Raw genomic sequence first — 18855 nt, 5'->3', positions numbered from 1 at the left:
CCTGTTTCTAGCGATTTAGAACCAGTGAAAAATAATCAGAACGCTATCGGCCTGTTAAAAAAATACGGTCATAAACTGAGGTCTGTTCTACAGCTTGTGAGGTAACGTAGAGCTATTCTGTCTCTAAACCCTGCCATACAAAGCTTTGTCAAGAGCTTAGCTTATAATGCTCAGAGATGCACAGTGTGCAGGCATACGTGTAATGATTAATCATCCAGTCGTTTTTCTGCTAACGCTTTATACAAATAACTTCCATCAACAGTTTTACACTAGACTTTTATTTCAAGTAGTTCACCCAAAAATGAAATTTTGCTGAACGTTTATCATTCCAGATGTAGATTTGTTTGTAGACTTATGAGTTATAGTTTTTCTTCATCAGGTTTGTAGAAATGTAGCACTGCATCAGTGTCTCAGCAATGGATGCTCTGCAGTGAATGGGTGCCGTCAGAATGAGAGTCCAAAACAGCTGATAAAAACATCACAATAATCCACAAGTAATCCACAGCACTCCAGTCCATCAGTTAACATCTGGAGAAGACAAAAACTGAAAACCCAATCCAGCAATAAGATGATTTTAACTCAAATACATAGTCTATAATCCATAATAAACACTTCCTCCAGTGAAAAAGTGCATCTCCTGTTGTCTCTCACATCAAAAATCCAGACACATATTTGTTTAGAGCTGTTTAAAACGCTGCTTGATCTGTGCAGATTTCTCTCCTGATTCACACCAGAACAATTTTTCACTGGAGGAAGTGTTATTATGGATTATTGACTCTATGTATTTGATTTAAAAACATCTTAATGCTGGATGTGTTTAATCTTTTGTCTTCTCCAGATGTTCACTGATGGACTGGAGTGCTGGTGGATTACTTGTGGATTATTGTGATGTTTTTATCAGCTGTTTGGACTCTCATTCTGACGGCACCCATTCACTTGCAGTGAACAAGTGATGCAATTTCTCCAAATCTGATGAAGAATTAAACTCATCCTGATCTCTGATGATCTAAATATGGCCACATTTCCAGCTCTTTCTCATTTTAGGGTGAACTATTCCTTTAAAATATTAAGTTTAATTCGAGTCATCTCAAGTTAAATCCAGGAAAGCTATTCAAACACTAAATTGTAAGTTGTGGCAGCGAACTGCAACAATTTTTACTAACATGCATAACATAATCACTAGTATCCCTCATTTTCTGCGTCGAGTGTTTGTTCGTGATGAAAGTTATCAGCCGTCAGAAGCGAAACAGATCTTCCAGGAGTGCAGTGAAGTCCTCGATAGCCAGCCGTCAGAAGCGAAACAGATCTTCCAGGAGTGCAGTGAAGTCCTCGATAGCACCGGAGAGACTGGAGACATTCATCATACGGAGCGGATTCTGTTGCCTACAAGAAATAATATATATATAGTTATATATAACTCTATATAGCTGCTATAATTGCAAACCTCTGTACTAGTACTACAATGTCAGACCTCAAGTCAAAACGTTTAGTCACGGCATTCATCTACAGACAAGTAGGGACTCTTGACTAATTCAAACGTACTGTACGGCATACATCAGCAGACTACGACTAGATCAGTCGAAGCGGCTAAGCGCGGCAATCAGAAGAAGAGAATCATAATCTGCAACTATAAGGAAAAGATCACCTGCAAACGAACCTGAATCTCATCGGGCCTAGGGCCCTGGGCGAAGCTCGCTGCGCGAAGGGAAAGCACACGGCTGATCTTCTATGTAGCTTCGATCTAGCAGGGTTTATTGCCTTGATGCCCAAAGCGGGCGTTTAATAAAAGGACTCTGTACGTTGCTAGTAGCTGAGCTGTGTGAGAGATGATTGAGGGGAGAGCGCCGCTGGAGGCCAGCTGAAGCGAGGGTTGAAAGGCAGCCTAGAGAGTCTCACATTCAGTTCGTGGCTTTGGGTCTGCATTTCGGTGTTTTCTTTTTGCTTGTTCGGTTGTTTCAGAGCTTCTGATGGCATCTGTGATCCGGGCGACGCTTCAGCAGTTACGAGCTAGGTCATTACATAACCAATCCATGATAGAAATCACGCTAGCAACGTGACCTCTCCTAGATAAACACTGCAGAGCGTTTGAGGGGTCATTAGTGGCAAACAGAATGAAGAGAAAGCACTAGTGCATCGGCGTTAAGTTCTCTGGCTGCTCAGTCTGCGATGAGAAAAAACCACACAAGGGCTGGCATTTATTTGATTAAAAATACAGTAAAAATTGTGAACGCGTATTATAATTAAAAATAAGTAGTTTTCTTCTGTAAATATCTTTTAAACTTGTAATGTTATTTGCTGTGATGCCGCAGCATGTCTATTTTCAGCATCATTACTCCAGTCTTCAGTGTCACATGATCTTCAGAAATCATTCTAATATTCATAAAATAAAAGTTCAGCATTTATTTTGAAATGGACATTGTGAATGTCACTTTTGATCAATTTAACGTCAGTGTTTCATATGTATTAAGGAATTTACTGTGTAAGCAGTAGTGTGGTTAAAATGTAAGCTATGTTATTTTAAATACCAGGAAAAATAGCTATAAACAGCAGCTATTAATGAAAAGTTTGGTTATAAAATCAAGGCGCTTAAAATGCGCGTCGCGGCTGACCTTAATGCACTGAAAGGCAATCAAGGCGTAAAATGCCTCGCGGTGACCTTAATTCACTGAGATAAACGTGTAGACGCTATTATTATGGAGGAGATATGTGATATTTTTGGGAAATTTATCTTGAAGTTATGTGACGTTTTTTTGGATTTATTAGCTTGACACCCAAAAAAGTGCTAAATTCTGTCATTGTTTAATCTCCTCGTGTTTGAATTCCGAACGCCTTAGTGCGAGTTACTGTTCTTCTGTTACCACAACAAGAAGGATCTTCTGATGAAGAATAAAGAAGATATTCTGAAGAATGATGGGAACCGAACAACTGACGGTTTTCATACAATAGAAGTCAATGGCTTACCATGGTTATTTTTTGGTTACCTTGCATTGTTTTGAGGGAAAGTGGTTTTTAGTTATGGTAACTGTTTTGTTCACGTCATTTTTTGTGGTAAATTTGGCAAGTTTTTAGTTAATGTTTATTTAGTTCTTATTAAGATTTTGTATAAGTGAGAGTCTGTGGTGTTTTTGGAGAAGTTTTTTTTGCTCATCAAGGCTATTTGATCAAAAATACAGAAAAATACAGTAATCTTGTGAAAAGTTATTATTAATATAAAATAATGGTTTTTATTTTAATATCCCTTTAAAGTGTAATTTCTGTGATGTTCAGCTGTATTTTCAGCATCATTACTCCAGTCTTCAGTGTCACATGATCTTCAGAAATCATAATAATATGATGATTTATTATTAGAATTATCAATGTTGTGCTGACAAATATATTTTTGGAACCTGTGATATTTTTTTCAGGATTATTTGATGAATAAAATGTTTAATTAATAGAATAGAATTTATTCAAAATATAAATCTTTTCTATCACTTCTGATCAATTTAACACATCCTTGCTGAATAAAAGTTTTAATTTCTTTCAAAAAAATAAAAATGTACTGAAGTTTTAATTTTTTTCTGTAGAGAATATTGTTAGAAAATATTTATATTTTAAATTCTTTTTCTCATCAAAGAATCCTGAAAAAAAAATCTGAAGCAGCACAACAGTTTCAACATTGATGATAATCAGAAATGTTTCTTGAGCAGCAAATCATCATATTAGAATGAATTTATGAATGATGCATGTGACACTGAAGACTAGGAGTAATGATGCCTGTGAAATACAGCTGCGGCATCACAGAAATTACATTACCGATTAATGTATATTAAATAGAAGCATGTGCTTTTGCATCATAATAATATTTCACAATGTAACTTGTTTTTCTGTATTTGCATGGCGCAGAAGAGAAAGCAATTCAAACGCGTCTATGATTCCCAAACACCTGCCCTGAGCGTGTGGAGCATTCAAACTCGTTCTGATCCCAAACCTCTGAGCGCTGGTGTATATGACACTGATATTATTAACACGGCTCCTCGTGAGACTCGAGACTCGTTTCGGCCCTCGTTCGGCCCCCTGGGCAGCGCGGACCCGCGGGGGCCGAGCAGGAAGGGGGGCAGGTGGGCCTGAACGGAGTGTTGTCCCGTGAGGCAGCGGCGTGTCGGCCCAGTATCGAGCCGGGTGCTCGGAGCAACACGGGGACCGAGGGCGTGAAAGGGCGTGTGAGTCGGTCGCGGTCCGCCCATCCACGTTGAAGGCCGGATCGCAGCCCAGCCACAGGCGGGGACGTGTACGGCCCCACCGGTACGCGGCAGAGGGCGGTACAACTCGCCGGCCGGCCGCAGACGCCCTCCTCGCGCTCGCGGTGGCGCTCCGGCCGCTGGCCCCAGTCGTGCCGGCCGTGCACGTGTCCGCAGAGGAGAGGGTAGGCCCAGGCTGGCGCATCCTCCAAGACTGTGGCTCCGCGGGACGGCTGGGGGAAGGCCAGCGTCGCGCAGACCCACCGGACACTGCGGGTCAAGCCGCCGCGTTTCAGGATCCAGAAGACGCAGGGCAGTCCAGGTGCCGCAGGGTACGGAGGCCTTCAGGCAGGACCGTCAGCGGTGCGCCAGAGCAGCGTCGCACCGCAGATGATCGACCAGCGGACACCGTCCTGCAGCGCGCTGCTCTCGGCCCTGCGCCTGCAAACACAAGCAGCACAGGAAAAACAACCAGACAATACCAGCAGCACAGAAAACACCAGGAAATTAATACTGCTATAAAAAGAATAATCAATTATATAATAAATAAATAGAAAGCTATTAAATACAAAAAATACTATTGTAGAATTCCACTGTAATAAATTATTATTATTTTATATTTATGAAACATTTTATTTTATATTTCAACCGTAAAACTACAATATTAATATTTATAGTTGTCTTAATTTCTTTTTTTTCTGTTTGCACCTATAAAATATTATTATATTTTATTAAACCGCCAACTTATGAAAAATATTACAACAGTTAATATTTATTATTGCGATTTAATATGTTTATGTTGTAATAAATGACTAAATAACTTTTTTAAAACAATACTTCTAAGTAAAACAACATTAAATATTAGCATTGTAGTATTTCACCGCCGGTGAAAATCTAAATTTCAATTATTTAAGAAAAATTATACAATTTTATTTTAAAGCATCAACAGGAAAAATTACAACACTTAGGGCTTATGCCTGTCTTTACGCTTGATTTCTTCTGCTTATGCTGTCTTCATTTATTCAATTTAAAGCTGAACTGTAAAATAAAATAACTATTTTTAATATATTAAATACAATAAAAATTAATTTTTTTTGATATTAGTAAAGTAATTTTTTTGTAGTAATTGTAAGTACAACTGTAAAATTACAATACTAATATTTATCGCTTAATTTCTTCATTACAGTTGAAGTATAAAATACATTTATTTTTATTATTATTATTTTTTCTTAAATACCAACTTAACAAAATATTACAATAGTAATTTTTATTATTCAGTTTGATATGTTCATTTTGTAATAACAATAACAAAAAAACAATACTACAAAATAATTACTGTTGTAGTATTTCACAGTAAAATTTAAGTGAATATTTAAGAAAAACTATTTTGATTTAATTTCAGTTTTAAGCCACACCAGTAAAATTACAACAATAATGCTTATGCGTGTCTTCAGTCTTCAATTTACAGCTAAACTGTACAATAAAACAATTATTTTCATGTTGTAATAATAATAATAAAGAATACTGAATAAAAAATAATATTACTGCAGTTATTTTATTGTTGAAATAAACATAAGGAAAAAAATAATAATTGCTATTTTAAACGTACCTGTTAAAATTACAAAACTAATGTTTTATCGCTCAATTTTCTCATTACAGTTGGACATCTAAAAATAACTTTTTATTATTATTTTCTTAACTAATTATAATAATATTTAACCAAATAGTACAAAAATTGTTCTATATATATATGACATAATAAATCATATATGAAGGTTATAAAATCACAAAAGGCTTTTGTTTTTTTTTTCCCCAACTGGAAAATGTTGGAAATGTACTTTAGTTTATATATTAAAATTTTATTATGAATTCATTATAATCAGGAAACATCACGCAGTCTGAAGACAGAGTGTTTATTTAAGCGAGTTATTTCTCTTCTTCAGGTAGCTGCGGATCTTTAAGGAAAGCGCTGGTCGAACACTTCATGCACGGAAGCAGAATCATGCAGACGGACTCTTGTCATCATATTCAGTCTCAAAGCAAGCGCTGAATCTGGAGAGGTCAGTTAGTTCTGTTTACCAGCTGGCCGCGGACGGGCCCTGATCGTGTCTCTCTGAGAGCGTAGACGTCTCCACACACGGAGATCTCTCTCCACAGACCCTGCTTGGGCTCCTCCGGGAAACCCACAGGATGCATCACCAGAACCCCGTTAGTCGTGAGTCCGTCCATGTGACCGTCCGGATTCTTCCATTTCGTTGCTTTCTCCTGCGCGACAGATGCATCAGTTAGCATAGCATAATTTCATAATCAGCTAGTCACATTATGAACTGATGAAATGTATTTCCTGAATGTAGAGGCTGCTCTGTGCCTGTTTAAAATATAGTGTAAAAAACAGAGCAAAGATTAACCTACGCTCGTTTCAAAGCATGTACTCGCTGCGTAAATGCATTCATGCCACATCTGAGCTGCATTAATCAGTCTGTGTAAAGACGCCACTTCATTACTGCCTCATGCATGTTAAACAAGCACAAGAAAACGTGTGAAAATAGTGAGCTGACAATTCTTAATTTTGTCTGACAGTAATTAGCGTTTAAAGGAGATTAACTTATTTATGAAACCTTGTAAAATCTTTTAATCTCACGATCCAGTTTTTTTTTTTTTTTTTTGCAAAATCTCGCAACTCTCAATGAAAAAAATAAAAAAGGTAATAGTGACTTTTTTCACCAACATTCTAATTTTAGAATCACACAGTACAGTTTTATTCCAGTTTAATTCAAAAAGGTAATTTTGGCTTCTTATTTCACAAATTATTTTATTTATAAATTTTTAGGTGTTTAGGTAATTTTGGCTTCGAAAGCTTTTCTTTTTGTTATCCTGATGGTTGCCAACATACTAGATCTTCAACAGGGAAAGAATGGCATGTTAAAAACCCTTGCGTCTCTAAATGCATCCCCTCTAAACTACTTCTTTAATATTAAAGTCGGCATGAAATAAAAATGAACCACATTTGTTTTGCATGTTGCATGTATCTTATAGATCTTTTTGTTGTTAATGTCATAAATGATCAGAATGTCATCTCTCTCAGGATTTCGCAATCATTTCATCTTAAGCTCCGCCTCTCAAACTCAAGCTCATCTGCATAGAGAGCCACGCCCACATCACAGAACCAAGTCCCGCCATAATGTATTTTGTTTCAGGCTTACGTATTGATGAACCGTTGGTTTGTTAAGAAATTGCGCTACTTCCACATCACTCACAGCTCTACTCTGGTGCTAATCTACCGACCCCGAGGAAGATTGTTCTTGGAAGGAGTCGAAGCCGGCGGCGTAAGATTGCGGGCGGTGCTAGGGCGGGTTCCGGTCGCAGACGATCCTGCAGGCGAAGCGGTGGAGATGGTGCTGGGGGCCGAGCACGAGTCGTTCGCTCTCCTGGACGCTCACCGTTTGTGTCCGGTCACCACGAAAAAAGTCTAAAAGTATGTCTATGGGGGTGTCTGTGGGTGGGGCGGATCTGAATGAAGAACATACATCACAGATAGGTCTGGATGGGGATGATTACTTCCTGCTCAGCTTGACCCTCGACACACTGTTCTGATATTTGATTTATTATTGTTTTAGTCATAAAAACACCCGCAGGGTTTCGACAGTCAGAGCATATGAAATCTGTGAGGTGCAGAAACATCTACTTTGTGTCAGTTTCCCAACGAAGAGTGTTTACATTCACACACACACACACACACACACACACACACAGACACAGACACGCACACACACACCCACACGCACCACAAACACACACACACACACACACGCAAACACAAACACACACACGGCAAACACACACACGCAAACACGAAAACACAAACGGACATACGGACATAGGGGTGGGTGTGTGTTTATTTGTTTAGTGATCTTGTGAACTTATTTAATGAATTCTGCTGCCCCGCAAAACTAAATGTAATAAGTTCGTGTATATGTATTTTGTTTGTGAATATGAATTTTGATTGGCTTTTTGAGCTGTTATAGACTTTTTGAGCTTCTAGAAAGCACAAGCATGCACAAAATAACACACACACACACACGAATAAAAAAGCCAACCAATTTAAAAACATACACAACACACAAACATATTTTAAAATACACACACAAATGTTTGCAGAAAAATATTTGTAGAAATAACAGTTTTTAAAAATGTTCTCAATAGTATTTTTTCAGACAATATTATACATTTTTATTCCATACACAACACAAACAATTTACACCACCACACCACAGTTTTTTGTTAATATTTGAGTTTGTGTTTATTTTTATAGACACAAAATTTTAGTTTAATTTGTAGTAACCCAAAAAAAATTTGTTTTTTGTTTTTTGTTTTTTTTTTTTTTTTTTGTTTTTGTTTTTTTTAGTTATTTTGACATTTTTATTAGTTTTTGTTCTTTTTAGATATGGTTACCTTAGTGATAATTTTAGTGCTTAATTTTTACTTATTTCAGGTTTTGTAATTTATTTAGTTTTCAACCCCTTTCAACCACACAAATGGAAAACTTTAGTTTTATCTTTGAATTAATTAAATTTTTTTTTTTTGGTTTTGTTCATTAAAGTTTTATTGTTTTTTTTTTTTATTTTTTTTTTTGGGTTATGTTAAATGTTTTTAATAGTTTTATCCCTGAATAATTCAAATAACATCCAGTCACGGGTCAGTTTGATCGGGAACAAAAACAAAAAAAACTGAAAAAAAACATGTCGTTGTCGTCGTCACAACAATAAAAACCAACAAACGGTCTGGTTCCTGGAAGGGTGAAGGAGCACAAAGTAACCCCCTGCTGTTCACCCCAACACAGGGGAACAACAAAACACAACAAGCACACACCACAACAACAACACACACGAAAAAACCATGAAAAAAAAGTCTCCAAAAGGTGCTTACAACACAAAAATCACAAAACTTGGCTGTTCGTCTGGGTTGCTGAAAAAACAATAAAAAACAACACACCACCACACAACAAAATGGCCCTCCTGTGAAAAGCAAACTGTCTCACACAACAAAGACACCAAAAACGTGGCGCGAGCAAACCACCACCCAACAAAAACACAAAACTTCATACAAACGGCTCTCTACACCGTCCTAAGTAAAAACAAACCGCAAGTATACCATAAATAAAGTACAATACAACATTTGCAACCACAACACAAACATGGTCCAACAATTAACAAAAGTCAATTAAGAAATTCACCATGTGAATATTTGTGACAGAAAAATGCAACAAAAACGAAATCACCATAAACACAAACCGATTCATATATGAAGTAAACATTAGACAAAACAGATTGGTCAAACCTACGAAACGAAACAAACAAAAAATGAAAAAGTGATTAACTGGAAGAAGAACAGGTTTCTGTTTATTGTCCAAAAACTCAAAAAAAACATAAAACAAAGTTTAATTGAAATAACAAAAAAACCAAAAAAACAGATATATACAAACATTTCAAATTAAAGAAAAATGTGAACAAACAAAAAAAGAAAACGACAAAACTTTGTGTGTGTAAAACAGGTAACAGGTCAAAAAGTTTTGTGAAAGACAACAATTTTTAATGTTTTTGACAAGACACCTCAAAACATGCTCAAAGAACTGAACATTTTATTTTATAAAAACAATACAGAACCAAAAAATGTAATATTGTGAAATATTATTACAACTTAAAAATAAAACAACTCTATTTGAATAAACTTTAAAAAAAATACATTATTCCTGTGATGCCAACAAAGCTGAAGTTTTCAGCATCAAACATCCAGACATTCAGTGTAACATGTAACAACCCATCAGTCTATCACCTGATCATTTCGAAATCATTCTAATATTCTGATTTATGTATGATTGTTGGAAAACAGTTTCCTGCTGTCTAATATATTTGATGAAGACAAAAGGTTAAAAAGAACTGCATTTATTCCAAATAATAAAAAAATTCTAATAACAAATATTTTTCTAACAATATATATTTCTTTACTAACACTTTTGAATCAATTTAACACATCCTTGCTGAATAAAAGTATTGATTTTATTTAAAAAAAAAGAAAAAAAAATTTGCTGAAACCAAATTACTGACCAGTAGTGTAGAGTGTTTATTACACAAATATTTATATTAAAAAAACATAGCTTCTTTTTTTTGTTTACTTTTTATTCCTCAAACAATTCCTAAAAAAGTATCACATGGTCTGAAAAAACAAAATTAAGCAAGCAGAACAACAGAAACCAACTTTGATAATGAAATCATCACCACCAGAATGATTTTAAAGGATCAATGTGACAATGATCAACAAAAATTCAGCTTTTGCACAGCACCAAAATAAATGATACATTTACAACACAATAAGAAATTTTATAAAAACTTAACTTTTAAGTTGTAAAAAATTTTCACAATAATTACTGTTTTTTTTCTACACATTTTTGATCAAACCACACACACAACACCACCCTGAGCAGAACAAAACAACCCAAACAAACACATTAACAATTGTAGAAAAACCCAAAACTTTGACTGTACAGCACAACACACCACCAACCGCTACATTTCTCAAAGTTTAAAATCAAAACACCCCACTAACACAAAATAAAAATAAAACATAAAACATAACACACCCAACAACATTTTTGTTTTAAAAAACAGAAAAGCAAAAGTTAACCCCCACATGTTAATTGAAAAAGCTTAAATTAATAATATCAGATGAAAAACTTATTTCAATTAGTTGTGTTAATTGAAAAAGCTTAAATTAATAATATCAGATCAACAAACTCAAAATTATTCAAAAAACTCCAACAACCACCCAACACTAGTAAGCATGGCACTGTTCTAGAAAATATGGAAAAAAAACATCAACCGACATACCGCCACAACAAACAAAAGGTGAAAATTCAACAAACACAAAGAAAAAAACAAATTGAGTACAACAAACGATACAACGAATATGAGCACCATTCCCCCCCCGCAAAAAAACAAGCAGCTCGAGGGAGACACTCCAGCGTCTGGCTTCTTTACGTAGCCCAGCGAACGATATCAGATATGAGCATCTGTCTTCTGTCCCAGCAGCTCTGAGGGATTATAGAGAGTATGATTCTGTGCTGTTCTGGATGATTTCTTTTAAACTGGTTATTTTCTATTATCAGTTTTTAGTTTCGACACGTTCAGAATGTCCTCCATTAAAGAGAACACAAGCGTGCGAGACACACAAACTACACGGCGACTCTCCTGGCTGTGACGGGAAGATGCAAACACCTTCAGTTCACACACCACAACACAAACACACGACACACACACAACACAACACAGGAAAATAATCTCAAAACCACACACACACTCTCTCGTCACCCACACACACACACACACACTACACTCTCTTCACACACAAACAACTCAACTCCCATCACACCACACACACAAACACACACTCTCACACAACACACAAAACAACACTCCCTCTCACACAAAACACACAAACACAACACAACACAAAACAGCCAAAAAATAAAGCCCAAACAACAAAAAACAACCCCCAAAAACATCCAAAAACACATCCCAACAAAAAACAAAACACCCAAACAAAACACACCAAAAAATAAAAACACACAAACCACCACAACACCAACAACACAAAAACACAACAAACAAAAAACAAAAAACAAAACAAAACAACAAAACAAACAAACACACCACCAAAAAAACAAAACCACCAACACATCCAAAAAACAGAAAAAACACAAAAAACCCCAAAACAAAAACAAAACCACACCAAACCACACCAACAAACAAACAACAAAACAAAACACACAAAAAACAAAAAAAAACAACAAACCACAACACCAAAAACAAAAATCAACACCAAAACAACAAACAAAAAAAACCCAACAAAAAAACACCATAACAAACAACACCCAAACACAAAAACCCCAAAACCAAAACAAAAAACAACAAAAAAAAAAACAAAAAACAAAAACAACAAAACAACCACCAACAAAAAACAACAAAAAACCACACAAACACAAACAAACAAAACACAAAAACAAACCACAAAAAAAACACCACACAACAAATCAAAAACAAATAACCAAAACAAACCCAAACACAAACAAAACACACACACACACAAAAAACAAAACCAAACAAAAAAAAAACAAAACACACAAAACACAAAAAACAAACAACACCAAAAAACACACACAAACACACCAAAAACACAAAAACACACAAAACCACAAACAAACACAAACACAAAAAAACACCAAAAACAAAAAACAACAACAACCACACACACCCACAACCAAAAACAAAAACAAACCACACACACAAAAACAAACCAACAAACACACCAAACACAAAAAACAACACCAACACACAACAAAAAAAACAACAAAACAAAAAAACAAAACCCCAAAAACCAAAACCACACAAAAACACAAAAACCAAAACAAACCCAACAACAACAAAAAACCAAACAACAAACACAACACCCAAAAACACAAAAAAACAACAAACCACAAAAAACCACACACAAACACCCCCAACCACAACAAAAAAAAACACACCAAACAAACACAAACACACCACACAACAAACAAACACACCCAACACAAACAAAAAAAAAACAACCAAACAACAAAACCACAACAACCCAAACAACAACAACAAACAACAACCAAAAACAACCACAAAACACCAAACAAAAAACCCAAACAAAACACAAAAACAAACAAAAACAAACACAACAAAACAAAACACCACACAACCCAACAACAAAACAAAAACAAAAACAAAAAAAACAAAACAAAAAAAAACAACACAAAAACAACCCCCAACACAACAAAAAAAAAAAAAAACACACCAAAACCAAACACAAACACAAAACACACACCAAAACAAACCACCCACCCAAAACAAACAACAACAAACAAACCCCCCAAAACACAAAAACCAAACAAAAACAAAACAACACAAACCCACACACCAAAACAAAAACCAAAAAACAAAAAACAATACACACCCCACAAAACAAAACACCCAACAAAACAAAACAAACACCACAAAAAACAACAAAAACCAACACACAAAAACAAACACAAAAAAAACAAACCCAACCAAACAAACAAACACAAAACAAACAAAAACAAAACACAACAAACAACAACACCAAACAACAAAAAAACACACAACACCCAACAACAAAACAAAAAAACAAAAACAACCACCACCCCACCAACAAAAAAAACAACAAAACAACACCAAACAACCAACAAAAAACCACAAAAAAAAACAAAAAACCAACAAACAACCAAAACAACCACCAAACACACCAAAAAACAACCAACACACCCCCACACAAACCAACAAAAACAACAAAACCAAAACCAACCACCCAAAAAAAAAACCAAAAACAAACACCAAAGAAAAAACACCAACCCCACCCAAACAAACACAACCAAAAACAAAAACACACCCAACCAAAAAAACACAACAACACCCAAAAACACCACACAAACACACCACAACCCAAAACAAAAAAAACACCACCAAACCAACAACACAACAAACACAACAACAACAAACCCAAAAACAAACAACAACACAAAAAAACAACAACAAAAAACCCAAAAACCAAAAAAACAAAACACAAAAAAACAAAAACAAAACACAAACACAAAAAAAAAAACCCAAAACCACACACAAAAAACACAAAACAAAAAACCACAAACCACAACAAAAAAAAACACAAACCAAAAAAAAAAAAACACCCAAAACCCCCACCACAAAAACACAAAAAACCAAAACCACAAAAAAAAAAACAAACAAAAAAAAAACAAAACAACAAAAACAAACCACACACAAACCAACACCACCACAAAACACCACAAACAACCCCCCACCCACACAAAAAACAAAAAAACACCACACAAACCCAAAAAACAAAAACCCAAAAAAAACAAAACAACAAAAAAAACAACCACAAAACCCCAAACAAAAAAACCAAAAACCCCAACAAACAAACACCAACAAAAACCCAACAACCCCCAACACACACCAAAAACAAAAAACACAACACCCCACAAGTCCAAAAAAAAAAAACCACACCCCAAACAAACAAAAAACAAACCAAAAAAACAAACACCCCACACCACACCCAAACCCCCACACCCAAAAAAACCCCCCACAAACAAAAAACAAACCAAACAAAAAACAACAACAAACAACAAAACAACAAAACAACAACAAAAAACCAAAACAACCACCCAAACAAACAAAACAAAAAAACAACCCCCACCAAAACAACACAAACAAAAAAACAACACAACAAACCCCCACCCACACACAAAAAAAAACAAAACACACAAACCCAAAACACCACAAAACACAAAAAAAAACCAAAAACAAAAAAAAAAAAAACAAACAAAAAAAAAACCCACACAACCCGACCCAAACAACAAACACACACAAAAAAACCAAAAACAAAACAAAAAAAAAAACCAAAAACAAAAAAACACACCACACACAACAAAAAAAAAAACAAAAACAAAACCCAAAAAAAAAACACAAAACACCCCACCCAAAAACACCCCACACCAAAAACAAAAACACCAACAACACCACCACAAACAAAACCCACCCCACACACACCAAAAAAAAAAAAAACACCAAAACCAAAAAACAACAACAACACCCCCACCAACCCCCACAAAAACACAACCACCCACAAAACAAAAAACAAACCACCCACCCAACCCACACAAAAAAACCAAACCAACCAAAAACAAACCAAAAACAACACCCCACAAACAAAAAAAACAACCACCAACCCCCACAACACAACCCCACCCCAAAACACCACAAACCACCAAAACAAAACCCCCCCCAAAACAAAACACACAACCACAACAACCAAAACACACCCACAACAACCCCCAAAACAACACCCAACCCACACACACCAAAAACCAACACCCACCCCACACACAACACCAAATCCCCCCACAAAACACCCCCCACAAAAAACCAAACAAAAAAAAACAAAAAACACAATACACCACCAAACCAAACACACCACACAACAAAACCCCAACACCACACCACCAACAAAAAAAACAAACCCACCCACCCACCCCCACAAACACAAACAACCACACAACAACCCCCAAATAACAAACCATACACACCACCCAACAAACAACAAACCCAAAACACACAAAACCACAACACCAACAAAACCACAAAAAATAAACAAAACAAACCACACAACAACACAACCCCCAAACCCCAACACACAACACCCAAAACACCCCACCCCAACCAACACCACACACCCCAACACCACACACACCAACAAAAACACCCCCGCACAAACAACCACCACCACACACACCCACCAACCCACCCAACACACAAAAACACCCCCCAACCACACACAACACACCACCACACCCAAACCACCCAAACCACAACCAAAACAACAAACACACACCATACTAAACACCAAAAAACCAACAAAACCAAAACACCACCCCACCCCACAAAAATACAACACACACCCCCAAACCCACCCAAACCACCCCAACACAAAAACAAACACCACCACACCATCACCAAAACCACAACAACCAACTAATTTCCCAACCCAACCACCCAACTACAAATAACACACACACAACACCCACCCAACCCCCAAACAAAACAAACTCTACAACCACAAAAAAACCCCACCAAAAACAACAAACCACCCACCCACAACCAAACAACCCAACCAAACAACAAACCCAACAAAAAAAAACAAACCAACCCAACAACAACCAAAAAACAAAACAAAAACAAGAAAACCCAACACAAAAAACCCCCACCAAACACACAAAAACACAACCACCCAACCCAAAAAAATAAACCCACCAAACAAACACCACACAACACAACAAACAAACCCACACGACAACACAACAACAACCAAACACAAAAAAAAAAAAGCACCCCCACCCACCACCAACACCCAAAAAAAAAAACCCCCACAAACAAACCAAAACACACAACCACAACTTCCAAAAAACACAAAAACCAACCCCCACCACACCCCCCAACACAAACCAAATCCCAACAAACACAACCCCAAAAAAACAACCACACACACACAACCCACAAAACTAACAACACACAACAAAAAAAAACCAATAAACACTTTTACCCCCCACAAACAACCCCCACAACAAACCCACCACAAACAAACACAACAAAACACACCAAAAAACAACCCCCCCAACCAACACCAACAACAACAACACCCCACCAACCACACAAAAAAACCAAAAAAAAACAAACACACACCACAAACACCCAAACAAACCAAACAAAAACACCACACAAAAACACCCCAACCCACAACCCCCTACACCAAAAACAACACAAACCCCCCCAAACCACCCAAACCCAACAAAATCACAACCACCCCACCACACAAAACCAACCCAAAAACACCACAAACAAAACAAAACAAACACAAAACAGTCCAAACACACACAACCAAACACCAACCCACACAAAAACCCACCCACACAACACCCCCCACACAAACAACCACATTACATACACATAAAAAAACAAACCACAACAAAAAAAAACTAACCACCCATACAACAACACAGCACACGTAAACCCAATAGGACACACCCCACAACACAAAAACCAAACCACAACCAAACCCCAAAAAACACACCCACACCACAACCCACACCCAACACCAACAACCCAACAAAAAAACACCAAACCCCCAAAACACCCCCACCCAACCCAATACCACCACACAAAAACAACACCAACACCAAAAAAAACACAACCAAACACACACCAACCCAATGCCACACAACTACACACCAAAACCTACACCAAACAAAAAACACCAAACCCACAAAACACACCACAAACAAATCCACACAACAACAACACACCCAAACACCACACAAACACAAAGAACACAAAAAAAAACCAAACCAAAACACCACACAAAACCAAATAACAAAACAAAACAAACCATCCAAACACTAAAAAACACTCACCACACTCCACACACAACACAAAACTACACCAACAAAACGCACGAGCACTATCTGCATGGCTAATACACACACTCACACACTAAGCACACACAACACCTAATGAAACCACCACACCCAACACGGACATACACTAAATGCAACAGCACTCACGCTCACTCACCACCCCACACACACCAGCACACATCACACACTTAATGCACCCACTCCACCACACTAACACAACCGCCCACAGACACTAATGCCACAACACTCACACTCGCACACGAAGCAGAACCATTCACCCAAACATCACAAACAACAATAATAATACCCAATGTAAACTAGATGGGCGATATGGCTTAAATGTATCATGATACTTCTTGATATTTATTGCGAGCATCAATATCAATGATCTACAACTTAGGAATCCTGTTTAGAGAGAAAGTATTATATACGCATTTTTACCCAAAATAGTGTTGTGAGCAGTACACAGTCGCGCTGCTTAATCTATACTAGAAGTTTGAGACTCTTATAGAAAACCCACATATGCATAGTAGAAGTAGTGTTCTCAGGAAATCACTAATATAGACAGAGGTATCCAGAGATCTCTGTAGCTGAATAAAACCCAGATAGAGAAATCTTGACTGAGTGAAACCTGAAGACAATAAACATGTGATTGCACAAATACATGCATTCAGGTTCTCAGCACATCTCAGGCATTTGTAAAGTGTATTTTATAATGCAAATGGTAATCGACATAGCCTTTATCACTGTATATAATGCTATGTAAATGTATGCCCTTCTGCCTGTATTCTGATAATGCAAAGCACATCGTTGATTGCTCAAAAATAAGTTATTTCAAACACTCGCTAGCATGTTATGAAGTTAATACTGGAGAAAAGCACGCCAATAAATAATATCTTTGTTGGACAACAGGTTTGTGTAACCCAATCATACACATAAAACTGTATTGCACACGCGGCTACTGTGGTACATTTGTTCAAGGCTCTGACAGCATTTTGTCGTGACTGTACAAGTGTTATCCAAACCTGTATTAGATTGTAGAGGAGTTGCTCAATTTCATGCTTCACCTTCATGCATGGCACCCCACACAGTCAACACACAGAAATGTGTCATCAACTAGACTTTATCATTGCTTATCGGAAGACTACTCTTATCGGAGAATTCTTACTCGGTATATCGCGAAAACGCATAAGATACATCAGCCCATCCCTAATGTAAACATTACCACCACTTCATCTCACTCACTCACTCACTCGCTCACTCACTCACTCACTCACTCACTTTCATTCACTCTCATTCACTCACTCACTCACTCACTCACTCACTCACTCACACACACACACACACACACTAATGCACACACTCACACTACAACACACTAACGCAATTTCACACATCGTAATGCAAACACACTCCCACACTCCCTCACACTAATGCACACACACCACACACACACACACACCACGCACACACACCTCACACACACACACACACATCTAATGCAATACTACACACACACACACACACACACACACACACGTAAACAATACCCCA

General features: G+C 36.9%; 1 long non-coding RNA gene and 1 pseudogene across 1 annotated transcript; both read right to left on the bottom strand.

Moving 5' to 3' along the window:
• Positions 1-4003: 4003 nt before the first annotated feature.
• On the bottom strand, positions 4004-5719 carry LOC109083547 (annotated as a pseudogene).
• Positions 5720-6046: 327 nt separating this feature from the next.
• Positions 6047-7579, bottom strand: LOC109078579. The gene is made up of 2 exons (XR_006159834.1): positions 7506-7579; positions 6047-6485 (listed from the first exon to the last, which is right to left on the bottom strand). It is a non-coding gene; the product is annotated as an uncharacterized LOC109078579 (long non-coding RNA).
• Positions 7580-18855: the final 11276 nt, after the last annotated feature.

Source organism: Cyprinus carpio, unplaced genomic scaffold, assembly GCF_018340385.1.
Source record: "Cyprinus carpio isolate SPL01 unplaced genomic scaffold, ASM1834038v1 S000006754, whole genome shotgun sequence".
Taxonomy (NCBI): domain Eukaryota; kingdom Metazoa; phylum Chordata; class Actinopteri; order Cypriniformes; family Cyprinidae; genus Cyprinus; species Cyprinus carpio.
The sequence above is the reverse complement of the archived record's forward strand: the minus strand, read 5'-3'. Positions and strand labels throughout refer to the sequence as shown.